The sequence below is a fragment of the Buteo buteo genome, chromosome Z, assembly GCF_964188355.1.
Source record: "Buteo buteo chromosome Z, bButBut1.hap1.1, whole genome shotgun sequence".
Taxonomy (NCBI): domain Eukaryota; kingdom Metazoa; phylum Chordata; class Aves; order Accipitriformes; family Accipitridae; genus Buteo; species Buteo buteo.
In genome coordinates this window covers 6734076-6761402 of record NC_134204.1, presented here as the reverse complement: position 1 = coordinate 6761402, position 27327 = coordinate 6734076, and positions in this window count along the sequence as shown.

The window sequence follows — 27327 nt, the reverse complement described above, 5'->3', positions numbered from 1 at the left end:
GTGCCCATGGGGACCAAGCTATGAGGCATACACCTGATGGATGGGAGCATGATCAAAACACAAGTCCATATGTATTCCCCAGAGCAATAGCTACAATACTTGCTAGGGAAGAGAAGGACAAAATTCAATGATTTCTTCTTTACCTGATGGGTTTGAACCCACAACTTTGAGAAAAATATCTTAGCTACTAGAGATGAATGCTCTGGAAGGGCAACTTTATAATTCTCTTCCATTGCTTTTTGTATAAAATAAATCAAATTCTGAATACCTCTGTATCAGAAAGCACCCAAGCCACAGCCAACCCAGGCAGCTTCCTTTCACTCTTCCTCCACCGTATTCTGCAAAACATTCCTTCTCCCTTCCTGGCTTGGAAAGACCAACACAAGGCTACTCCTACAGCCCAACAACTAGAGCATTTTCCTCCTTGGAGAACCTGGAAACCGCTTCCAAGGGGAATGAATACCTTAACTCCTAAGCTATTGAGCAATCAAGGTGCCTCCTTGTTGCTGCATTTGACTGGAGATGACTGGGCTGCATTGGTTGTCTAGACCCAGAGGAAGGTCCTTGGCTCAGAAACCCAGGCAGGGTGCTGTTTTCAAGGATGATATGTGTTTAGGTCCCATCTCTTGCTTCAGTGTTTCCTTGTCACTGCTTTCCCTTTGCTTTGCACTTGAAATTGAGGCACCAGAGCAAGAGTGCTGCGGACTTCACTCAGCAGCTTTCTCAGATGCCGCAAAGCTGAATGTTGTGGTACTGAGCAATTTTATGGTGCAAGTCGTAAAAGCTTATGTTACTAGTTCTGAGAGCTCCTGGCTTCAGCCTTTGTGATGAGCAAGACAGCAATTGCTGCACAAAGATAATATATCAGGAAGAAGTATCTATCTATATCTTCTGTATGTATATATACAAGTCAGGGGTACAGCCACAACTGAGACTGTAGGTTCACTCTTGGGCATGGGTTTTCAAAAAGATTTTTGAAAACTAGAGGGAATTTAGAGAAAACAGAGACCTGGAGGAGTTGAATTATGAGTGAAAATAAACCAGAGCTTAAAGTACGTATCTTCTCTATATTATGTTTAAAGAAAAAGGAAAAAATCTCCTATGTATACCCCTAGGTCCCCAGGAGATCTGTCCAAACACCTATTTTTTTCTTTCTTTTTTTTTTTTTTTAATCTGTGTACCTTCTTTTCCCCTCCTTCTGCAAAGAAGTGCAGAGAACAACTTTGAGCACCTTGAATCATAAATGTATTGATTTCAAAGCCTTGTGTGCTGATTAATATCTGCCTGCCCACGAGCCACTTTATTCATATGGGATTCGTATGGGAGATTTCATAAATTTAACAAGGGTGCTTCTCAGATTCTTCTTGTCTCTTATGAAACATTATTTTAACAATTTTGTTTCCAGGGAACTCATCTGCTAAAGCTGCAGCACCTATCTTTCCTCCCCTTGACAAAATGTTAGCAAGATTTTGAAGCACACAATTAAAAATGTGAAAATATACTCCTTATCAGGTCATTGGTACACTCTATGTGTTTGGAAATGTTGTTTAGTGTTTCCTGGTGTCTGTCTGCTTCTGAAATGGTGATACTAAGGCTTGCATACTCAGAAATTCAGAATAATAGTTTCTATTTTGGTGAAATATTTTAAGATCTTTGCCTGGAAGCACCAGCAGATACTGAGCAGTGTTGCTATTTGGCAAAGAAACTCACCTGCCAAGTAATATCAAATTCAGAAAAAAAGCCAAGATCGCAACAGGTGCACGTGTTCGCTTCAGGATAAATACGTGATGGTCACAGGAGCATCATGCAGCAGATAGTGCATTTTCTTATTGTGTGCATTCAAACTAAAGCCAAATTTGCATTTTGTTTCCCTGTGAGATCTTGCTTGCAGCTTTTCTCATGATCAGTGGACTGATTAAGGATGTGCCTAGAAATAGTTTATCAGTTTATAAAGAAATATGGACCAACATCTTTATATTTTCATGTGCCACAAAATGCCGAAGCCAGGGCCATGAAAATGGTCAAGGGGCTGGAGCACCTCCCCTGTGAGGACAGGCCGAGAGAGTTGGGGTTGTTCAGCCTGGAGAAGAGAAGGCTCCAGGGAGACCTTCTAGCAGCCTGCCAGTACCTAAAGGAGCCTACAGGAAAAATGGGGAGGGACTCTTCATCAGGGAGTGTAGTGGTAGGACAAGGGGTAATGGTTTTGAACTAAAAAAGGGTAGATTTAGATTAGATGTAAGGAAAAAATTCTTCACTGTGAGGGTGATGAGGCACTGGAAGAGGTTGCCCAGAGAGGTTGTGGATGCCCCATCCCTGGAAATGTTCAGGGACAGGTTGGATGGGGCTTGGAGCAACCTGGTCTAGTGGAAGGTGTCCCTGCCCATGGTAGGGGGGGTGGAACAAGATGATCTTTAAGGTTCTTTCCAACCCGAACTAATCTATGATTCTATGAAATACACCTTGTTCCTCCATTGGTGTTTGCTTCAATACAAATAGAATTGTTCCATTTTTAGGCTAGAAAAGCCTAGAGAAGAGAAAACTGGTTGAAAATATAGTAGCATGTGTCTTTGCTTGGGAAGTCTCACACAGGAGTAGCACCACAGGACAGAGTGGCAGTATTTAAACCTTTAGACCCAAAGTTTCAGTGCAGCTTCTAGTATTGTCATCAGCAAACTCATTTTCTTGCAAATTCACTGGTGAAACCCTTCACTCTCTTGTGTGCTCTACCATTGCAATATCTGGGTTTTGTCAGCATCTATGAAGTCTTTGGGGATTCTCCCAGTTAATCAGAAACGTAGATGCAAGATGCCTTCACACATCCTAGAGCATATGGAATCTACCAGAAAGTGTTCTAGAATCCACACTGCCTGGGCTGTCCTTAAAGTTCATGAGGATTTTGGTATTTTGGGGGTTGGAAAATATTTACATTTAACTTTTTAACCCCTCCTACAGACACTTTCTGAAAGTGAGGGGGAAACAGTGGACTTAAATTTTTTTCACAGATGTGGTTCCTTAAGCTCCACTTTATTCCTCTCTGTTTTACTTTCAACATTAATTTATAAATGTGCTTTAGTTCCAGCATGAGACCTTCATATTCCTGTTCAGGATCTGGAAAGGTCCACATTTGATCTTCCTTGTTGTTTTGCAGGAAAGGGATATCATGTTGCAGAAAATCAACCAAGCAACCAACTGTATTATATACTAAGAGCAGGCAAACATCCAGTGGCACAGGCAGTAACCTACTCCTGCTTGAATAGTACTTGTGGACGTATATAATGTTAGGTCCAGTTTTCCAACACGAACTTTTAATGGCTCATGTTTGAGCATGAATGTAAGTCACAGAGAGCCTTTTCTAGTCTCTGGCAAAAAAACCAACGAGTGGAATCAGTCTCCTGGTCTTGTTGCCATGCAGTATTGCTATGTGGCAGGGAGAAACGCTCCCTCCTACCCATAACCAGAGTTGCTTCTGTTTCTGTTTTGGGGGTTTTTGTCATGTTGTACGAATAGCTGATGGCAAGTATGAGTTCAGTTCCTAGTCCTTGTATAGAATTCTGCAAGCAAAGTGAGGCCTGACCCAGGAAAAGGATGAACAAATTACCAGGCAGCTTCTGCAGAATTTAGGTATCTGTCTCTGACACTGATGCAAAAGCATCCTTCTAACAGCTCAGTTGTAAGAGAACTTGCAAGCACCTCTATTTTCCCCAGTGAAGTACCAAGCAACCTTGGAAGAAGACACTTGAGACTCACCATCCAAGAGCTACAACCTCCTACATTGCTCTTTCTAACCTGCAATCTTTGCATTGTACCTATGCAGCAGTTCAGCCTCAAAAGCAAAGCCCACCTTTGGGATGCAAAAGATATGGACATAGATGATGGGGACTATGGGGATTATGTTGGTGCAGTGACCAGCCTTTCAGAAGTGTTTTGTTCAAGTCACAGAAGATGTAGAATTTCAGTCTCCCCTATGGCTCCACAGTTGTCTAATGGCTTCTTCAGATTTTTCCCTGCTTATCAAGTCATTTGCTGTAAAATCACTTCATTGTAAGGAGAGCTGAGATTTGCCCAGTTAAGATCCTTAATTCCCTTTCTGGATTTGACCAGATAAAGATCTCTTGGCACCTGTCACTACAACAGGAATTTTATTACTTCCTTGGTCCTATTCTTTGTTAGAGTCATTTAAAATATGAGCTTTCATGGGAAGGGACCAGGTTTTATTTTGTGTTTGAAACTTCATCTTCCCTTGAGTCTCTGGCTCTGGTCTTTGGTGATACTAAAGAATGATGAGAAATAGAAAGGCAAATGTCTTTTTAAGACAAAATTTCCTGCTCCTCCCCATTCTGAAATCCATAGATCTCACTTTGCATAGCATTTTCATAAACAGAGAAAACTCTCTGTAGCTATGAAATAAAATTAAGATACAGTAGTGCCCCGCAGAACACCCATCATACTTTCAAAATAGACCATTCACTTACTGTAAAGGTTATTTCAAGCCAAGAATCCATTTATTTGAATGTATTTCCATTTTAATCAATATCCTTTAGAAATGGCCTCTTTCTTAGTCATGTAAGGTGAATTGATATAATTTTAAGGACATGTATTTCTTTTCTAAATGTTCTTATATGGCAAGGACATATGTGAGATTGGATTTTCACCTCTGGTAGATATGAGTCAACAGCACTTTCTTTATGTTAGTGCAACAAGAAGATGAGTGCCAGAGGCAAGAGTTTCAGGAGAGAAGATGTTTCTGCAGCACCTGAACACGGTGGTGACAATCCCTCGTTTGTAATCCCAAGAGATCTCTTAGCAGCTCTGCGAAACCTTACTTTCCTTCTGAAAGCCTGAGCCACATTCCACCAAAACCAACTGAAAGACTTCCATTAACTTCAACAGATTTTCAATCATGATCTTATCCAAAATGAGTGCTTTCTTTTAATGTGTGAATAGGATGTAATTACCTTTCATTACATCAAATGTAGCAGAAGATGGGCAAGTAGGTTTTTTTGCTTGGGCTTGTACATTTTTGTAACATTTGCAAAATGCTGACTTATGCACACAGTTACTCTTGAAACACAATTACTCATATATAAATCTGCATTTGTGTTTAAATGTCACTGGTAACAAGAACGCTTCTGGTAACAAATTTGTTTATCAAATATACATCAGAAAATGGCACATTAAATAACAAAACGTTTAATAAAAGGTATGCTCAGCATTTTTACAGCCAGCCTGGGCCTCGTCCAACAAACCCTGATGTTAAAAGAAACGCTATCGTTAATGTCTAAGGATCTGGATTAAACCCATAATGGGAAATTCTCAGATTTTTGCTTTCTTTACACTTTTGAAGTGCTGTTTTTCACTCTGGGACCAGATTGTATGCCTCTACGTACTGAGCTCACAGACGGAAGTCAAGGGAAGGACTCCTGTGGGTTTCAGGGGAGTCTGAAAAGTCTTCCCTTCAAAAAGTGATAGCACGACTGATTTTTTTTTTCTTTTTTTTTCATCTGAGAGACATCTGAAACTCATTATCATGTTTAGATTTCAGGGGGATTATTAGTTTGATGACAAGGAATGCTCAAGGATGACAAGGATGATCAAAGTTATGAAACAACTCTTATGTAGAGAACAGCAAAGACTGGGACTCAGCCTGAGGAAAAAAAAATGTGGGAAGATGCGCTACTGGTCTTAAAATCAGGGATGATGACATGGCAAAGGTAAGTAGAGAAAGACTTCATTTTTCTTTCTAAGACTAGAATTGAGAAGTAACAAGTGAGGCTACCGGATGCCAGGCGCAAAGTAAATAATAGCAGGGGAGGCTAAACCAGCCTCGGAGTTGCTTATGTCTCTTCCCTGACTGCAAAGGGAACCAAAGGTCTGAGTGCAGTTCCCTGAATAAAGGAGGCTAATGACATCTGAGATGCACTAAGGGATCTGAGACATCCATATGGAACCATCCACACAAGACCTATAGAAGAACCGTACCTCTCTGGAGTGGCACTGGAGGGTGGAGGAAGATCCTGGAGCATTTCCGAAAGTGCTGGAAGTGGGCCCAAAGCACTATTCTTTGAAATTAGTCACCTTGTGCTATGGTTTCTCAAGATTCTGGGTCTGGTGGAGAAATCTGGGTGCGAATTCCTGTTTTGCACTCTTTGTCATTTCTGGGTGGCACATCACTGCCCTCCAGGTGCATTGGGGGATCCATGAAGCCACTCTCTAATACGGGTAACAAAACCAGGAAAAAACAGGTGGGTGCAGAGAATTTGGCAGCATGCAAAATCAGCACGACAGAGAGGTGATTTTTACCTCTGTTTACAGCATTGGTGAGATTGATATCAGAACACATTTGAAAAGATACTGAAAAATTGTCAAGGATGCAGTGAAGAGCCAGAAAAAAATATTAGAGAGTTTAGAGAAATGCCTTGCAGTGAGAGATTTAAGCAGCTCATTCTGTCTAGCATATCAAAGATGTATTTTAGTATAACCTGAAAGTCAAAACTGAATGATTCAAAATGGTAAAGTCAAAAAGCAACGGCTTTGTTAGGAGGCCTAACCCTCCGTCTTGATGTGACAATGCATCTTAACACAATTACAATGATTTATTTGTAGACTGGGACAAAGTTACACAGCCCTTTCCTAAATTTGAAGAATTGTTTATAAATATGTTTATATATGTGATGCTTAAGGAATAATAAATATGTAATTCTTGGTTTAGAAGAATTGCTATTATTTTATTAAATGTTCTATTGAATGAGTGGTCGGGGTAATTACAGAAATTCACAGGCAATTTCTGTTTCCTCCCAGAGAGATGAAAAGAAGAAAACTCATTTTTGTTACGGAATGTTATTAAATGATTTTTCCTAGGAACTCATAGACAGAAAATGTATAGAATCTGGTTTCCAAGGCCACAGGAACTGACTGAGCTTTCTTTTCTCTCCTGTATCCCCGCTCATGAAATTCACATGGAAAACAATTGAAAAATTTCTTGAAAAGTTTTATCAATGTTATTATAAGGGTTTCAAGACATTCAGATGCTTTCCTGTAACAGTAAGGAAAACGCGGATAATTACTCTTCTCCATTACCCTCTGAGCCTTGTTTATCCCCAGCATCCCTGCAGTAGTATGGTGTCTCTCTGGCTCCTCATCATCATATGCTCATTAGTCATTAACCAACTGCATCTCCACAGGTGGGGACCGGCAGCAAAAGCAATGCCCTGGTAGGAATGGCTCCCATGAAACGTGACTCCAGCTCTCCTCGCCGTACGACAACTCTGATGACAGGGGGAGCATCAAGTCAATCCGCCACCACGTATCATATCGCATTCACATCGCAGCTTTTTAATTTCTTGTAGACAGATAGAAATGAAAATTAAGTCTACTGGCACTCTTCAAGTGGCCAGAAGCAAGCCAAGTCAGATGCACAAGCTGTATAGACTGTGCTAGCGCACAGTCTTTCCCAAGCCATGAGCTCGTACCAGATGATAGAGCCCAGTGCCACATGAACCACCATCTGCCCCGCTTAGTGGATGCATGAAATGAGCTCGTGCCTGCTTGCGCTTGGCTACATAAATATATTTGCTTATTTGGAAATGTGTTGTGTTCAAATGTACGGTTCAAATAACAGACACATGATGTAATTGCTATATAAATAGGAAGGTGGTTTACACACAAATATAGCAGTGCTATTAGAGGTGATCATTAGTTACTAATATAAGAAGTTATTTGAACATTAGCATATTGTTATTCATAGCAGAATTCATTATGCATTTTGTATGTAAGTTGTAGCTTCCTTAATAAACTTAGAATAAAGAATCTCTGTTCTGTAGATCGCTAAAGAAGGACAATAACATTAGTGATTATTAAGGTCTGAAATTTTCTAACAATTATCTATATTTAGAAAGACTATTTGGGAGAAAAAAAAAAGAAGACATGGGAGTATTTTGACCTATTTCAAATAGAATTTCCACTCATATTAAAAACTGATGAAATGAAATAGACAGAAAATAAAATGGAAAGAATAGAAGAAAGCATTAAAACTCTAAAGATATGCTGAATGTGTCCTCCCAAAGAGAAAAAGCAATTAATTCCCTATTACATGTGCCTTAAAGGATTATATATTCATAAACTGACAACTCAGAAAGGACTATCCCATCAAGATGCCAAACCAATCAACTATGACAGAAGCTCATATTTAAATCCCCCTTATCCAAAAAGAGGTATGTCACTCCACCAGTGAAACTGTACAAGGGGAGACTATAAACCTTTCTGACTACATTCAGACTACAGCCAACAATAAACTGTACTTCCACTTTTCCAATGTCTTTCAGCTCAATACTTTCTCATCTCACACCTTTTCTCTGATTTTTCCCAGCATTTTTAAAAAAAAGAGCAAAAAAGTTGAAGAAGGCTTGACAAAGCACCAAGAAAGAGCTATTTTCTTGCGTGATGTCACTTCTAGGCCAAGATCAAGGCCAGTTTTGCCCTGCAACCACAGCTTTGTGTGATTCATGTCATCGTGTCTAAACTAGGGTTAAACTCACTGGCTTGGATGCTTCCAGGGATACAGCCGTGGCAGCACTAAATTAAACATGGATCACTAAAGATGATGTGATGTGAGATGCTGAAATAAGCCCAGGTCAAACTGTCCACTCTCCAGGTGTGAGTAAGCTTCTTTAAAGGTAACTTGGAGATACATATGTATACATGACATGTGCAACCATAGTCATATCCCAAGCCACCAGCTTCATGGATATCAGGAAACTTACCAAACACTGTTGGCAAAGTTTATTTGAGGTTTTGTGGGGGTTTTTTTGTACTTTCCTGTGTGATGCAATAAATGGAATATTGTAATTTAATTTATTTTCAGTGTTTCCAATTAGATTCCAAATGATTTCATGTACGGCAGCTAAAAGAAAACAAGCTCGTTTGGGTTAATGCTGACAAATAATGGAATTTAATTGTGATTTAAGATTCCCAATGTTCATTGATAGCTCCATTCAAAACAGTCCTTGAATAACCTCTTTTAAATTACGGAGTTTAAATACTTCCTTTAGTTTTCTAGGACTGCACTTAGGTCACCTACCTCCATTAATTTCTGATTGGTTAGGTTTTTCTTTACCTACTCTTTTATAAGACTCTTGGTCATCTATAAATTATCTTGGTTACACATAATACATTGAAATTTCCCTGATTTGGAGAGCAACATACACTCATGGCAGCCCAGATAAGAACATCTGCAGGCGTTTAGGCAGTGTCAAGCTTCCTAAAACAGTTTGGCAGAGAGGCTGGCCAAAGAGGCCAGAAAAACTTGTTTGCGCAGGAAAGTGAACTCAGACTAAGGTGAAACATGAGGTTGAAGGTCAGTGGCTACCTCTGAGTAGCTCCCTGTCTTCTGAAATAAATGGGTCTGTTTGGTTTTATTTCCTTTCAAAGTGAGGTTCGTTAAGTGAAAAAAACAAACATGTATGTGGAAAGAAACCCTCGCAAAGTGAAAATTCTGTTAGTTGCTTGTTCTCTGTTGTACTCGGCTTTTCGTTACTTTTCTTCAATTAAAAATGAAATTCTCTTTGTAAATTCCAGTAATTCTTCTGCATTCATTCCTTGTAGCTTTCTCAAGACATATCAAAGGACCCCATTTACCTAATACAGGGACAATCATGTCTGAATTGGCTTTGGAGGAACAGGCTCAGGCCCTACCACCTTTTGTTACTTTAAACTCTCCGCTTTACAAATCCTGAAGACAAGATTACTTGGCGCTCCACAGCTCTCTCCTACCACATTGCAAAAATGAAATGTTTCAATATTCTTGAAATGAAACATTCTGACATTATCAAAATGCAAGGAGAAGATTGAAATTATTCATTTGGACTTACTCCCATAAAAATGTCACTGAAATCAGCACATTTTCACAACATGTTTTTATTTGGGCAAAGCGGCTCTATTTTTCCCCTCCCTTGGAAAATGATTTCATTAAAAACAAATGACCAGCCTTAATTACAACTCACTGAGCCTTTGCTCCAAAAGTCAAAGCCATTAAAACAGCACTTAGTCTGTATGTACTGGGAGACAGATTCTCCCTTACAGGTTGCTATGAAAACCAAGTTTCTCCCCTGCAGAAGAGCTGATATTTGATGTCCCTGGCACTGCAAGCTAAATTCATCTCTTGCCTTTAAGTGGTGTCCCCAGTTTAAAAAAAAAAAAAAAAGTTTCAAAAATTTAATAAACAAGTCAAAGGCAAAAGGCGAAGGGCACATCCCAACCCTTTGAAGAAAATTATCATTGACTTCTGAGTTTAGTTCTGGAAATGGAAAGCAGGAGCTATAAAGCCATGTCTGCATGGCTCTGGAGTCTGAGCAGAGATCTGAGACAGGACCAATTGAGCCATCTTCCCAACCAGAGTCAATACAGCCATGCGAGAGCGGTCCTCTGTCCAAACTGATTAGGCTGCTGAAAAGCTGGATTTTGTGACTTCGCCCATGCTATTAAATTAAATGTGCCTTAGTCCCCAGCCTGACACCGAGGCCGGCTGGATGCAACAGTTCACGTCAGTATTGAACCCTTCCGCGGATGGGTGGCTGCATCCTGACTGCCCTTTGGGAGGGACCCCTGCCCCACGCGAATCCCCAAAAAGTGTTTGCGGGAGTGCCTGTTCGCCTGAGACAAAGATGCACCATCAGTTTATCAGTGTAGACAGCAAAGCTGCAGTGCCCAACGCTGTTTAATTTAGTAATATAAATACGGCCAATCAATCTGCCCATGTAACAGACTGAAGTGCTCGTATCTCTTCATCTCTCCAGCCCCGCCAGTGTCATGGGACGTGTGGCCTCGTCACGGTGTCCGTGGCCCAGGAGAGACCTGGCCGGTGCCAATCTGAGCCCTGGCCTCGTTACAAGGCTTCAGCATCAGACCTTGTTCAGAGCAGGGTCAGCTCTGCTGTCCTGCTGCACCTTCAGGGGCAGATGCCGACACATGTCCCTCACCCCGTCTGGGCTGGCAGGGGTTTTATATTGCTTTTCATTTAGTTTTTCACCACAGTCACAGGTCCATTATTTCAGTTTTGACCCTTCAGAGAACTTCCTTTCCCTGTCAAGCTTTGGCCGCGTCCTTGGTTGACAGAGACTCTATAGATGGACCCAAGTCTGGAAGACAACCCTCAAGCTAAACAGCACCCATTTTACCCTCCCTCCCCAGCACCACGTCTTGCTGCCAGCACAAATCCTGCCTCTACGCAACCAATTAACACCTCCCCACTTTGGGGCCATCTCTTTGAGTCAGGGATGGGGAGGAAAGCCATGGGGAGGAGGTTAGGCTTTAACTGGTCTCGGATTGACTCATGTCTTCTCTCTCCTTCCCTGCATCCTTCCCAACGTGGCAGGTGCAGCAGACACCAGTCACCTTCACAAGCTCCAGGGACACGCACTTGTAAATCAGTAATATTGTCTCACGGAGCAAAGCTTTGAATAAGGCCCTAATTGTAGCGTTTCTGTGGAAGAATAACTAAGTGAGTAGCTGGGATGGCAAATAAGGAGGGGGTGATGAACATCAGGAAATGTCTCTGGAGAGGTGGGGAGAAGAGCAGGGCGGGGTGGGAGAAAGGGAAAGAGCTGGGAAAGCAGTTGATAAAAGGAACATTTGTATGACATTAAGGAAAATGCTGTGAGAAATTAAAACCCGCGAAAGACGAAAGATGAGTAAAGAGCTCCAGACACTCCGCAATGCTCCAGTTCGGTGTCTGGAGTCTTTGACAGAAGATGTGATTCATCAGCCCCCGCACACACCCTTTTTTTTTTTTTAAATATGCATGCTCATTTCAACAAATGTGAATTTTCCAGGCAAAGCAAGAGCGCAGCACGCCCACTCAGCCCCCAACAGCCTGGCGTGGGTATGTGCCGCCATACCGGGGCGCCTGCCAAGCACAGCAGCTCCGCCGCACCGCCTTCCATCCTCCTCCCAAGGAAAATAATTTTTTTTATATAAATAAATATATATATATCAAAAATCCATATATCTCCTGCTGGGACGTAAGCTCTGAGGAGACAAAGGTTTGACGGTTAGAGCAGCGGGCATGGGCATCCGTAAGGCCTTTAAGTAGCTATTCAGAGGGTACCGAGAGCCTGCCATTTGCTGCAAAGTTGTGCTCTGTCGTCCACAGTTTGGTTTTACAAAGAGAATGTTTCAAAGTTTATAACCGTGCGGGAAAAAAAAAGCCACACAAAAACCTGATATGAAAGATGAGTGGGATCAGATGTAGTAACACCCGCTCCTATCTTCATACATCAGTGGTCTCATACATCAACTTCAATAAGCGGGAACTGGACATGTCCATGATGACGGACAGCTCCAAAACCTAATAACATCAGAAATAGAACCTATATTAAACTTTTTCTGTTTAATGATGCAGTAATATTTGACCAATATTGATATGACCCCTGAACCCTAATCCTCAGCTCCTTGCCCCACCACTCAAAGTGCCATGATCCCTCAGAAAAAGCCAACTTCTCCATCTTTGCCCCTTATAATCCAAACACATGACCAGTAATTATCAAATAAAATGAAATGAACAAACAAACCTACTTATACTTAAATAAATATAGTTAAATACTCAGCCCGCTTTTCCACTGTCTTATTCACGCTTGTATAAATAATTTAATAAAAACCTCTATCAAAAATAACTGAAGGTGCTCTGGACTTTCTATCTTCTTGAATCTCGTGCAGCAAAATTTAGGGATCTTTGACTCAGAATTGATGTCTGACTTGCCACCGAGTACCATCACCTCTGTTGGTGAGAACAGCCTGAATTATGGCTCTGGCTATGAACTGGACTAGATGACCTCATAGGTCTTTTCCAGCCGTGCTTTCTGAAAGTCTATTAAAGGCCGCTGTCAAAACCCCACCTCCGTGCACGCTGCCAAGAGGGAGGACGCATTTCAGTTTGCAGTCAAGGCACAAAACCGGGACGTGTAAAATTACATTTCTATCCTTCCTCCTATCCCGCCTCATATGGGTATGGATACAGATCAGCCAGAGGAAAAGTAATATTCTTCAAAATGCTCACATTAACTTGGTAACTTAGACCCATTCGCCAAAGTAAATGAAATACTGGGGAAACTCAAAGAGGTTTTTTTCTATTGCCAACCTGATTCACACCAAGGCGCTGATAGCCAGGTTATTATTTGGGACACAAAGACTTTCTTTCAATAAGAAAAAGAGATAAATTAGAAAAGATAATTAGTTCAAGCATCTGTATCGTAAACTCAATATATTCAGCGTGTCCGAATTGTGCTGAGTGTGGGTGGCAGTTTGAAAGCTATGGACACAAGCCAGTCCATACTAATTGCCTGTGTCACACCCTGCATGGGGCACAAAGTCAATACTGCCTTTTTATAAATCTTAGAGGACTAAATTCCCTAAATTCCTACGGCTGGTCCAATACAGGCAACTATGCATTTGCTGCAACAAATCGGCTTCATGTTCTTGGGCCTGAACTTTTCTTTCATACCTTTATGCATAAATTTGGAGACAGGTCACCTACAGCTTTCTCTGCCAGGATTATTGAGCAAAGTAACTGGGATGTCCAGCTCCCGGCGTGAGCCATTCTGTGGACAAAGCCAACCCCAGTTAAGACACCAAAGCTGGACACCACTTACTGCAGAAGTTGAGGGCAATGCTGTGGCTCTCTGGTTGGAATGATGGGATGATGTAGGTCCTGAAGTCCAGTGTCTTGGGACACCCAAGTATCTCAGGATGAGACAGGTGGGTGGGTAAAAAATAGAAAGCTGGGAAAAAAAGGATAATCTTTTCTCCCTTCTCCTTGAGTGTCAAATACAGATAGGCTTAAGTAGAGTTCAACCGCCTCTGGATCACAGCAGAGGGTAGGTGGAAGGTGGGATGTCCACCTTGCCTAGCCAGGGTGTGTGAGGAGTGCTCTCTTTTAGACATTTTGGGTACTATTCAGCTCGATTTATACAGCTGCATACCACTCACAGACACACTGTAGACATCTAAATTCAGGTGCAGACACAGACACCTAAATTCTCACTCAGGCTGAATCCCATCCTTGGGGACCTCCGAGGGAAGCTGGCAGTGGAGGAAGGAAGAAGTTCTGGATCTCGCCTTCATGGCGCTTAAATTTTCCACAAATTGCACTTCATATACTTTTTAGAACCAGACCTTACATTACTTTCAAAAATTGGGCAGGCGTTCCTTCATGCCTTATATACACCTGATGATTTACGTCTGGAGACTTACCGCACCACAGCAGCCAATATGCACCCATATTTCTGAGGACTGTCACAGTCAATGCTATACAAGAGTTAAATATTGCTGTGTATTATTTTCAGTTGCCTTGAGAAATACACAGGAAAAAATACCAAAATATAGGACAATGTGCTGCAAAAATAAACACTTAAAAAAGAACTAAATGAAACTGAAAAACAACCCCATGCATATGATTACCATTTCAAACAGGGAAAGCCTGACCCATTGGATACTCCTGAGAATGCTCCCCCATGGAAAGGTATTCATATATATCAGCATTTGTAAGATCCAGAACAACATCGGGGTCATTTTGTTTAAAATATACTGTGAACTCAGCAGGATACATCTGCTTTATATTAGTCTTGTGGAAATACTATACAGGGCTTTAGGGGACTTTTTGGTTTTTTGTTTTTACTTGGTGGGTAATTGAGATAAAACTGAACTTGTGTAAAAAAGAAAGAAACTCATAGTAGAAATATCTTACTATCCTAAGATACCAAAAAGGAAACAGAAGTCTGAAAATTAAATATGTACTTTTGAGGAACTATTTATTAAGGTATCTAACGATATTTCAATATTCCCTTTATCATTATATTGCAGTACTGGGTTTTTGTTTCCATTCTGGCAATATGAAAAATTATATTTTAATACTTAATACTACTGTAGCTGAGGTTTCAGATCAGCTGATCGCTTTTTGGGATTGAGTCAACTCTGTTCACCTTGTACTGTCATTAAAGCACATGCAAAGCCAGCAACTGGCTTAAACTGATCTGATTTGGTAGCATCTTTGCTGCAATTTGTCATTCTCCTTGCACAGATGCAAATGACAAAGGAAGGGAGAATCAGGCCCTCTGTGCTGACAAAGGGCTCTTATCTTCGCAATGTTTTGCTAGCTGATCATACTGTTTCCTTGTCCTTTCATTTAAGGGTCATCAAGATAAAAATGTTTATTTGAATTCCTTTTTCCCTTTCTTGCTCTCAGGTCCTGTTATACACAACGCTCCTACTAAGGATGTACTGCGGTCCCCTAGCTCTGTCTCTGCATATCTTCATGGTCTGCTCTGCTTTTATGGTTCCAGTTAATTATTTAAAGATATCATTAGGTCTTAATATAGAAAACACAGTGAGGATGAGGGAGGTCTTAAACACCCTACTCTCTTAATTTCCCTTCGTGATCTTTCAAACCAATGCAATTTGGGGGGATGCTCCCCTCCTATATGCCCTGTCCTCAAGTCCCCAGTCCCAGCTCTGCTTTGAGACAGAGCCAAGCAGAAAAGATTCAACTGAGCAGGGTCTTACAGCCTCAGTATCAGTATCTCATACGAAGCGAGATCAGGAGCTGCTACAGTCATCTGTTTGTTTACTTTCTTCTCAACTTAAATAAAACAAGAGGGGGGAAATGTTCTAAAGAGATAGTTCCTGCTTATGTGAGAAATTCACAGGGAATAAAAATAAAAATCTATTTACCTTCAACCACTTGCAATGAATTATGAATACAGAGGTGTCACCAATTTGCATAGAGCACGTACATGCAGCTCATTCTTGCTTAATCCTTTTGCTCGAGCTTTTTATTATTTCTTATTATTATAAATTCAAGTACAGAAGGCAATTTCAGCACCCGAAATATTTGGAGAGGAGACTGATTATATTATTATGGAGAAAACTGTTTTTTATCAATTGATTTGGCAAATTCAGGCTCAGACACTCTCCAGTTCCACGATCTCCAATCTTGATTACTGTGACATCCTGCTCACCTTACTTTGATTCATATTTCCATGGTTATCAGCCATTGAAAGCACAAACAGCAAAGCAAAAAAGGAATGTCCATTAGTTTACTGGTGACATTTTGGCTTCTGGTCCTGCCTTTTCTTTTCCTTGTCTACCATACCTTTTCCAAGGGTTCGGTTTCTGCTTCTTTAAACTGCTTCAGTTTATACCCAGGGCAACATTGATGCTGAGGAAAAGCTGGGTTTGGTAGTATGAAAGGCAAAGTGTCGCTCTTCTTCTTTGGGTAGAGATTTTTTCATGAGTTTCTCAAGCTAAGGAGGTAGGAAAAAGGTGTTACTGAGGTTGAAGAGCTTGTTTGTAGAGCAATGGGGAGGTTGCACCTTTGCATGGTTCGAGAGGTCGTTGCACAGAGTAGAGTGCGAGCGATCTCTCTGTTTGATGACCCCAGGTTCACTGGATTCATGACCTGAACCTTTGCTGCGTATCGGTGCCTTCGACCGCAGTGATGGCATCCACCCTATAACACGAGGATACAGAAGAGAGCAAGGAAAATTAAAAAAAAAAGGGTTCATGAACAAATGAGGGAAAAAATGGGAGCAGAAGAAATGCAGATGAGGAGAGGTCTGAGAGGAAGAGGGGCTTTATCTGGGGAACAGCAAAAGGCAGAGACGGTGGGAGTTGTCACGTGGCTGGAACCATGAACTTGAACGAGGCCAAGAGGAGGGATGAGGCTGTGAAAAGAGGGCACCTTGCAAAAACCTGCAAGATGTCAATCTATAAGCAGGGGAATTAGGTGCAGGGAGCCATGAAAAGGTATCTGCTGATCTACAATGAGAGACGTCCACGTTAGTAAAGTGGAAGCAGAGGAGGAGGAAGTAGATGAAGGCAGCAAGATAGAGCACAAAATCTGAGAGCAGAAAAATCACTTTTTCCTTTAGCTCAGGACAGGAGGTCACTAATGGCCTTGGCCAGGTGGCTTTCAGCAGAGGGGAGGACATGAGGACCAGCAGAGAGGCGATCGGAGTGGAAAGCAGGAGGAGCAGAATTTAAGGCAAGAGGAGGCATGCCCCGGCATTTCGGAGACCGGGGAGGGAAGGGAGGTGGGGTGGGGAGTTTGAGAGGCAGCTGGAAGGTGCAGGGCATTAGGGGACTTCTCCGTCACCAAGTGACGCTGGCGCAGAGCCACCCCCAGGCATCGCTAGCTCGGAAGAACCTTCTTTTCCTTTTTTTCTTTCCCATCCCCAAGCCTTCCCCTCCACCCTAAAGAAAAACCCAAACAAACAAAAGAGGGAGAAATTACGATCGGCAAAGCAGTAGAATGGTTAATGGCATCAAGCAGACCAAAGTGCCGTCACGGCCCAGAGCTCCATCCCCTAATAAGTGTGTGGCCCAGATGTCAAAAGGGTTAGGGCATTCCCTGCCTACCCAGACAGGCTCCCAAGAGACGAAAAACATTTTGTTGTCATTTACAGTATGGCAGGTGAGAGGGATAGGAGAGGGGGAGAGGGGAAGGAGGCGGAAGATAACTGAGAAGTAAATTGATTTACATTTAAATGTTATGTTTTTATTACTTTTTTTTTTTTTGCACTCGGTGTGAAATCTCATCTTTTAAACTAGGCAAACCAGAGTAAACTATTTTTTATAGTGTGGAAAAAAAATGATTGACACGCTAAGGTAATACTTTTTAAATTCCTCCAATTAAACAAAGCGAATTTAATTTTAAGTTTAATTAAAAGGAAATTTAATTAGAAAGAAGATTAAATTTTAATTAAATTTCTCCAAAATCCTTATCCTTGCCTTTAATGCTAATATTTCTCTCGGAACCAAATCCCTTTTTAATATTCTTAAATTCTATTCTAGTAAACTTCCCCTTTATATTAAAATTATATCTGCCTGGATGTACTCGCTACCAGGAAAAAAATCATTACCCCTTTTAAAATACTTGAAGAGTACACCTGAGACACAGAGTAACTCAAGAGCGACCAGTGGAACATTTGGATATGCTCTGAGTGCGGCATTGCTAAATTAACCCGCCTGCTGCTGAACGCTCCGCAGGCAGGCAGGAAAGCATTTTTGTGTCGCAAGATATTCCTTTCCTGCACGCAGCTATCTGCTGCTCAGCACGTCCGTGATGTCCGTACGGGCTCTGCTCCTCGGCGGTCCCTATCCTCTGCTTGTGCATCCTTTTTTCTTTTCTTCTGCAGAGGTTGGGGTTTTTTTGGTTGTTTTTTTTTTTTTTTTATTTATTTTTTCATCTGCTCTGGACTGTTGGACAGGTTTGCATTGGTCGCAGCTCCCAGGGTGGACGGGGCCAAATCTGTCTTTTGCTTACTCTATATTCCTCTGTCGTCAACTCCAATCTCCACAGCAGACAAAAGTGTCTGAGAACTAAAAGACTGTTGCTAGAAGGTACCGTACAGGGATTGCAAGGCTCTGCTTGGTGGGTCCTTCAGTAGGAGACAGCTAGAGCACCAGTACACCCACTCTGCCTCCTGCCCGTGCTCCTGAATCTCCTAAAATACATCTCCAGCACCCAAAGCAACGCCATGCAGGAACAGGGATATAACACCGACCCAGCAGGCGTAGGATCGGCGGCAGCCATAGCAGGGCAACACTTGTGCTAACAAGCCACACTCTCGCCCTTTTAATTTTGTTAAAGGGCGATCACATCTCATACCAATAACCAGGTGAAAGGAGAGTTTGCAGTGCTAGGAAGTGGACAAGCAGGATGGACACTTAGTGGGACTTTCCAGGGTTCAGAACACCCCTGACGACACCTCATCTCCTGACATCTCACCCCCTGACACCTCATCTCCTGACACCTCATCTCCTGACACCTCCTCACGGGATCACAAGGGGGCAAAGATGGTGTGAAACTGCTGCGGCCTGCGCTTTGTGGTGGGGCCTTGCACAAGGGGCGGGAGGAAGAGGATGCCAGCCCCCACTGGCCTTTGAGCTGTGGTCAGGGTCTTTGTCCCCAAGACCTTCCATGCGCGTAACGAGCGATTATATGACCCATCGTCCCGGATTGAGAGCCACCCATGTTTATTTTAAAAACGTTGTCATGGTGACCACTACTCTTGCCAATGGATACTGGCTTGTAAACCGTCATTATTTATGTAGTTACTCTTATATGTAAAATCTCATCTGCAGAACTCACATATTGCTATACCTGACAGCCATCTATCTGCTCTGGCATCCCTTCTTTAAGAGTAGCCAGGACCAGACACTTCAGAAACACCGTGACAGGCCGTTTGCAAAAACCTGCCCATAGATGATGCTTTGTCTACAAACCTGTCAACTAGAAAAGTCACACGCCCACTTTGAAAAAAAACCTACAAATGTTTGTGCCTGTGAAATTCAATTTTTCATGGTTTTTGCAGACAACAAGATCCGCGGGGTGCCAAGTGGTGCTGCAGAGTATTCGCTCAACTTTTGAAGGACCAGTCACAGAAAACATTTTGCAGGATTCATAGGGCTCCATTTACTTTGCGAGGGAATCCAAGTAAGACACAACTTCTCTGCTGAAATTAAAGCAGAGTTCCCAGCAGATGCCATGTGTGCAAGGTCAGTCCCAACAGCCTCACCACCTAACAGACCTATCATAGTCCTGCATACCGTACTCTGTATCTTGAGAAATCCTCTAAAGACTACCTGCCTACTTTGGCCACTTCTCTCCTACTTGTTGACATTTCTGAGGTCACTCAGGTTGCTCCTGAACAGCAGTCTTGGTTTTTTGTGGATTTTTTTTTTTTTTTAATAATCTCTCTATGTTCCCTCACCCCAAAGTCATTTATTTTGTCGCTGGGGGCACCTCGTTCACCTTCTGCTCTTCATGCTCTCCGTGCCTCTCTCCCACCCCCTGCAAAAGTCAGCAGGAGCTGACCTTTCTCTTCACCAGCTGTCAGACCTGGCTGAGGTTCCTGAACAATGGAATTATTGCCTTGTGAGGTGTTTCTTTTTTCCCCCCCGTCTCTCTTAAAAATAAACATGGACCAAGTGACAAAAAAATCATACACTAGGAGTCTGTGCTGCAGTCAGTGATTGGAAAAACACACAGAGCAAGGATTGATTAAAATACATTGGACCAATGGTATTGTGCATCTTATTTCTTTCACAGATGTAGTCCTAAAAGTATTCCAGGAAAGGCCTGAGAACATGGTGATAATCTTTTATTTATAGCGATTAAATTGTTAACATGATGGAGATTTATATTCTTGTTATTGTATACCACTGCTCATTTCCAAAATCTCTCTTTTGGGTAGAAGGTATTTTTATTACTAGCTTCACTTATACTAGGATCAGCACAGATGAGGTCTAACAGGCAACACTAAGATTTAAATAGGAATGGAAATAAGGGAAAGGAAATAACATTATCCCCTTTTTTTTAAAATAAGAAACTGAGGCACAGGGAAATCAGCTGTACCAACCCCCTGGAAGTGCTGTCTCCAGCTAATTTGAAGAATTCCACAAAGTTCACCTGGAAAACCTGTTGCAAAACAAAGACTTTCATACTGATTTCCAGAGTCCTAAACTGCTACTTCAAGAAAAAATAATCCCATTATTTTATATAGAAAATAAAATTAAGAGATAACACAACACAGAACATTTGGATTACTGATGGAAATGCTTGGATGAATATATCATGCAGATGACGAAATATGATACCATCTAGATATCTTGGAGAAAATCATTACACTGTGTAGGTATATCTTTTAACTGATTTGGATTCATTTTTCGTATGAGGGCTCAGGCTATTCAGATGACTCCCTATGAGAGAAAAATTGCCCTGGCAGGGCAATTACAAACCATCCGTCACTGCCACTATTACGTGCTGTTTCAAGGTGCAGGAGACATGTGCTGTACATACGTAGAGATCTCTGACGCCAAGGAGTCTGACGCTGTCACGTCCACTCAAAAACACAGCGGAGGAAGATAGCAGTTTCTTACGCTCATCGCTGTATTAGAAGATGCTCCTTCCGAGGACACTGTCTGGGCCACATTCTTAACCAGTGGGTGTTGTGACACTGAACTGGAAACTCTTCAGCACATTGTTGATGTGTTACGGTAAGCTACGTGTCTTGTGATGTCATACTATTTCAGAATGTAATACTTTAAAAAAAAAAATCACAACAATTCATATGAAACTGAAAATAAAAGCCCAGGAGCATAGCACTGTATCCATTTCTATGGATTTGGACTTTTCCAGGTGATATACCCCACCTGCAGATCTGAATTTGTCTGCAGAAGAGAGGGGATACAGGCTCTGCTGGACTGCATGAAGCCAACAGTCAATCTGATCCAGTATGCCGTCTGGCAGGAACCAAGGAGGCATCAGAGGAAGGTTCAAGAAGTTTCTCTCATAAGGGAACTTTCTTCCTTTCCCACAGCAGCTTGAGGTCTTCCCAAGCCTGGAAGTATAAGGATTTATCTCCTTTCTCTTGCTCATGTTGAAAGCAAACTGTTCTTTACCATTAAGTATATTCTGCAGACTATCTGGAGAGTAAGGAGCTTTCATCACGTAGACACAAAAATAGAGAGAGTTTTATGGGGTGTGTTTCATTCCTGTTGGGTGCCCACCAGCCATGACTACTGCCCTTTGGGCCACACAATCAACCTCCTCACTCATGAAGATGAATGTCGTATCAGCCCTGCAGTAAGCCATCATCTATTCTTGAGAAACAAAGAGAGTATATAGCATGACCTTCCTTGAAATATTGGATCTATTTACACGGGTTTGCGTGGACCACATTACTTATGAGTCACCAAGGGGAAACTGAGCTCCTTGTAGATAAAGCGATCACTGCAAACCACTGTAAATAAATCTGAAATCTCTATGAAGGTCGCACTGTGTCTGATTTATACTTCAGCACCCTATGAAATAATGTTGACCAGGTAAGTGGTTTTCAATTATTATTTTTTTTTTTTTATTCACATAAGGGAAAAAAACCTTTTTTGTAGTATAAGGGACTGCTCTGTTTTAAAGTGCATCTGGTTAGAGAGATGAAACATGCCCAGGAAGTAAGTTATTATTGTCTGGCATAAGGCTAAATGTTCCTGGACCTGATTCTGCCACCCTAACCAACCAGGATGACTTGCATGGACATACATGGCAGAATCAAACCCAGCAGCAGCAACAGATGATCCCTAGAAAGCTTGAAGCTCCATTTTACTGATTAATCTGTACCTTTGTTTTCATTAATAGCCCCAGTATAGGTCAAGCCCAAGTGAAAACTTTGTATCACTAAAGTAGGAGTTACCATGAGCTAAGGCTTTTGGTCTTGGAAGGTAAGTAATGCTCCAGTGACCAAATTACAGGAGTGGAAGTCAGGAATCTTGTTTCTGTCATTAATCTGCTTTGTGACCGATTTCACTTCCCCTAGCAGCTTCCGTCTAACCTGTCTGGTAAAGCAAGTGAGCCCCTGGTATTGGAGGAGACTACTTGATGCAATTATGAGTAATAACCATTAGGACTCCATTTTAGGTTCAGAGGAGTCTTCTGGTTGAATTTGTATCCAGTTGCTTCAGTTTGCAAAACCAGACCAGAAATCTATGAGCAGATTTGCTAAGAATATTGACAGGTTTTCTACTTCCTGTCCAAAATGTCATTGAAAGGTAAAAATGGTATCTAGTAAGTGAACTTGATCACCTCATATGTCCTTCCGAGCCCCGAAACTGATGGTTTAGTGTTCTAAATGGGGTGACATAAAACCAATTTTGGAGTGCCTAAGCTGAGCGCAGGAAAAACAATCTTTTGAGAATTACAGCTAGAAAGCTTGAGCTTGCCTGAACTGTTACTTTTTCTCACAGAAGTAAGTTTTACTTAACACAGTAGCAAGTCAAGATTCAGGAAGACTGAAAGGGTCTTCAGAGACACTAAGCAGCCTGGGTGATGATAGCAGATGAAATTCAGACCTGGCAAAGAGAATGATGCTCTCTGGCAGAAGAGAAGAGTGTGAGTTACTTCATGATTCTTCCACAATCTCATCTGTCAAATTACCTGTAAACAAGGCCAGCCCTGGGCGAGTGGCAATTAAGTAAGGCAGCAGATCACTGGGGCTCCAGCAAAATGGCCAAAGTCATGTTATTTTATTCCTGAAACTTTGTAAAGCAGGTCTAGCTGCTGCAGCAGCAGGAGTAGCATGGGTCAGCAGTTACCACTCTAAGGAGCTAGTCTCTCTCGGCAGAACTAATTGTCAAAGTCTTCTGTCACATCTGCCATAAATGTCCTCCACTGTCACCAAAGTCAGCCGATGCTCAGCTATTCTTGCTGTCCTTGTCCCTGCACATCTGTGCTGGGCTGGTCCTGGTTCCCATCTGGGCTGCCTGAAGTGGTGAAGCTCTCATCGGTTCCCACCACAACACTCAGGAAAAAGATGTGCCTACCTGCACGGTTGTACTTACAACATACCAGTATGCATAAATAAATAAACAGAAAAAAGCAGAATTGTTTTAATATTTAAGGCAATTTTGTACCCTCCCTTGAAATATTAAATTCGGTTCTGCTCACATTATCTTTATAAAGGTAAAAGCAAAGTGATGGGATAGGTTAGTTAATGTTGGCTTTCCATTGCCCTGCTGTTCCATTGCTGCTGACATTTACCTGGTGCAGGGAATTCACAGTGGGTGTAAATAATTTGATTAGATGTGGTTTGTACCTCCTTTTCACTATGTAGGGCAATACTGAATCAGCCTGGCTGATTTGTATGGCTAAAAGTATACTCCTGATGCTTGTTAATCTTGGGCTTGGTGGCCAGCAATCCTTCTGTTATAAAGCATCTTGTTCATAAAAAAAGCTTAACAGCGTTGTGAAAACTAAGTATTTTTTGTCAAAAGGGGATTGTGGGAACTTCTGTCCTTCCCGGTTCCATTTCTGATTTTCCTTCTGTTTTCAAAGAAAAAGCAGCCCAGAGTATTTTTACACAGACGCTGCAGGAAAACATGCCTTCTTTAAAATTTCCTGGAAAATATGCCCTGCATCCAGACTTCAGCCCAGTTTTTAAACCTCTTCATAAAATGGGCTGAGTTAGAAGCTGGTCTGAAGCACAGCCTCCCAGGGAGTCTAGCTAGAATAAGTTTTTTTTAAACCAGATTGAGGTTTTAAAATCAGATTGGTTAATTTAAACCAGACTGGGACCAGCTTTTTGTCAGCCTCAGCAGTTCTGCCACACCTCAGGACCTTTTATCAAATCTATGCCTCAGCAAATTTAAATGCTAGTTTAACTGCAGTTGTTAGTTAAATGACAGTTAATTACATTCTTGTAGCTCAGATTAATCGCTGTAGCATATGAGTACCTTACACATTGGACAGGATGTATCTGAAATGTCTCTGGAAAAGCTGAGTCAGAGCAGCAGGTTTTCTCTTCAATGTGAAAACAAAGGGCAAATCTGAGCACCTGACAGCTCTCCGGTACCATCCTCAGCCACAGGAGGTGGATCAACTGGGCTGGTCCTCACCTTCCCAGGGGAAGGATCAAGAACTGCCTCATGACATGTAGGAGTGGAGCCCCAAAAGTTGCTAAAGTAGCATTATCACATTAAACAGGTGGGGGTTTTTACTACTATTATTAACGCTATTATGATTGTGCCAGTTATTCCTACAAATACCAGAGAGGAAGAAAACTCAGATTGTCCTAGTCCCCACGTAAACTCCAATACACATTCTAGAAAACTGCAACTTCAGAAAGTTTACAGTTGAATTACATCAAGTGATTGCTATTTAATTTAAAATTAGTGCGATGGCTTTAGAGTAATTGCGCTGGAAAACCATCTATGCAAAATATTAATTCATATTTTTATTTATTTCCTTTGGCGGTTTGTTTTGCCGCCTTCTCTTCGCCCAGACTTATCAGTAGCCTGGCGACCCTCAAAGACCATCTGAGAAATGGTACAGTTTTGGCAAGGGCTAAATCCTAGCAGAAGACTCTCTGAAACTCACTGTAAAACTCTCCGTTCTGTTGCTCTACAGACCCCGCTTCACCATCTGCCTTGCGAATTGCATTTTTGTCGCAGTGTTTCACAAGTTTTAAAATATGGTTATTACGATCCATAAACCGGCTTTCATAGAGATTATTAATTAAGTCCAAAATATTGTACCGACGTGCTTTGTGAAATATGGCTCAAACGTCACAGCACTGCTGCCATTATAACCCATCTGCATAATATTAGATTGGAGCGGTAAGTTTTTTGTTTGTTGCGGGGGGGGAGGTTTGTTTTGTTTTCCCTTGTAGCAGTCCAAGAAGTAAAACCTGGAGCCTTAAAGTCAGGTGGATGAGATAAATTGAAACGGATCTTATTGCTCCCAAACACTCTCCTGGAAACAATGGCATCTTGACATTTTATCAGTCACTCATGCGGTCATTCTCAGCGGTATCAGCCAGAGCTTGAAGGATAGAGCCGTAAAGAAAGGATTGTCAGCCATAAACATTCCTCAAAACCATGAAAGCCACAAATGAAAGCTTAAGTAATGGAGGACAGAATACCCTTGATATTTCAACAATTACCTGCAACAACAGGCTTTGTTCAGAGCCCAGGCCATTTTTTCAAAAGCCTTTAGTTGTCATGGCCAGAATAGGATAGGGGGAAAAAAAAAAAAAAAGAAAAAGGAAAAAAAAAATAAAAAGAAAAAGAGAAAAAGAGAAGGATTAAAATCTCTGATGTGAAAAGATAAACTTGAGTGGCTGCATATATGAGGAAGTTTATGGAAATTTTTCTTTTTTTTTAAATCAAGATTTATTGCCAGATATTAGAAATATTAGGCTTGTAGTGAGATACTTTTTTCCCCCCTTTTTTCTCCAAGACATCATTAGAAAGACATTCATGCTGCTGAGCTGTTACCTCTGTGGCCATTTCTGATGTCAAATTATGGAGGAAAAAAATGACACTTGCAAGCACATGGCAATTGAAGGAGCTTCAGTAACGGACAGAAGTGAGCAAGTGGAAAAGCAAAAGTGAATTCAACTTCATTACACTTTAGAAAAATATCATAATTTTGAGGAGGACAAAAAAAAAGAAGAAAAGCTAGTTTTAAATAGTCTTTGTTGCGCCATTATTTTAGCAATTTAGAGCTCACAGAAACTAAGTAAAATGTAGTGCTCGGTATCCAAGTCAACCCAAACTCTGGAGGCAACAAACATGAAAGGTTAAATGCTCTAGAAATTGCATTTGTAGAGTTTCTCAACTTAGGAGATTAATAGTTACTCAAAGCAATGGATAAATATTAGCAAAGGACCATTAGCAGAGAAAAACACATCAGTGAATCAGAGCTCCCCAGCTTATCAGATCAATTTTAAACAGGTTTATCTTGGACTTTTCTAGCACCTTAATGAGGAACAAATTGGTTTTTTACCCCTTTTTGTTTCCTGAGCCTTTGTTGATTTTTTGATGTTACCTACATACAACCATTAATATAAATGGGTCAGTGGCATAAGAGTGTTAATTCCTTCTCCCCTGCAGGTTCCTGAATACAGTCATTTTATAAAAGTTCCCTTTTATTACTCTGCTCATGGTCACCTAAAGTTTAAGAACAAATGAGTTACTGTTGGTTAGTGATTCCTATTAAGGGAGAAGAGACCAAGTAATGAACGGAAACAAGACCAGAAACAGGAAGGCAGCTTTTTTTTCCTTTTAGATATATATATGTAGACAACAACATGAACAGCTAAGTTAGAGCTTGTACACTGTCGTGAGTGAGCCTGTGGCCAGAGAGAAAAGAATCACACCCTGTGTTTGCAAGCAAATATTGAACCCAAGCAATTGAACAGGAAAGCTCCATTTTACCTTTTAAACCTCCAGGAGATAAATTTAAAAAAAAAAAAAAAAAAAAAAAACAAGAAGAAGAAGAGAGAGAAGGGAGAGTGATATTTGAAATACTGTCCATGTTAAAGCAACAAAACACACTCGTACTTTATTAATGGTAGAGAAGAGAGCAAAGCAAGGGCACTCTTTCTTAACTAAACTTATTTGCTCACGTGTAGAAATCTGAGTCCATTTGAAAAGCCCCAGGCCATGCCCCAGGCCTCCCACTGCCATCTCAGAAAACGACAGGTCCCCATAAATCCTGGACCATTTCTGACACTGTGATGCAGATCTCTTAAACACCCAAGATTGTCTCAAATGATTTAAAGCACCCAGAGGAAAGAAACTGGAGCGAACTTGGAAAGCTAAACCTTCCAAGACAGCAGACACCTGCCTCTGGGCCAGGCATCTCCTTGACTATTGACTTCTGTGGGCTTCAAATGACATTTGGCACCTAAATGCTTCTACGGAGCTGACCGTAGGATCCTTTTCGCTGGGGTACCTCTGTCTGGAGTTTGTAACATTGCTCTGCAAGCTGAGGGCTGGGTTTTG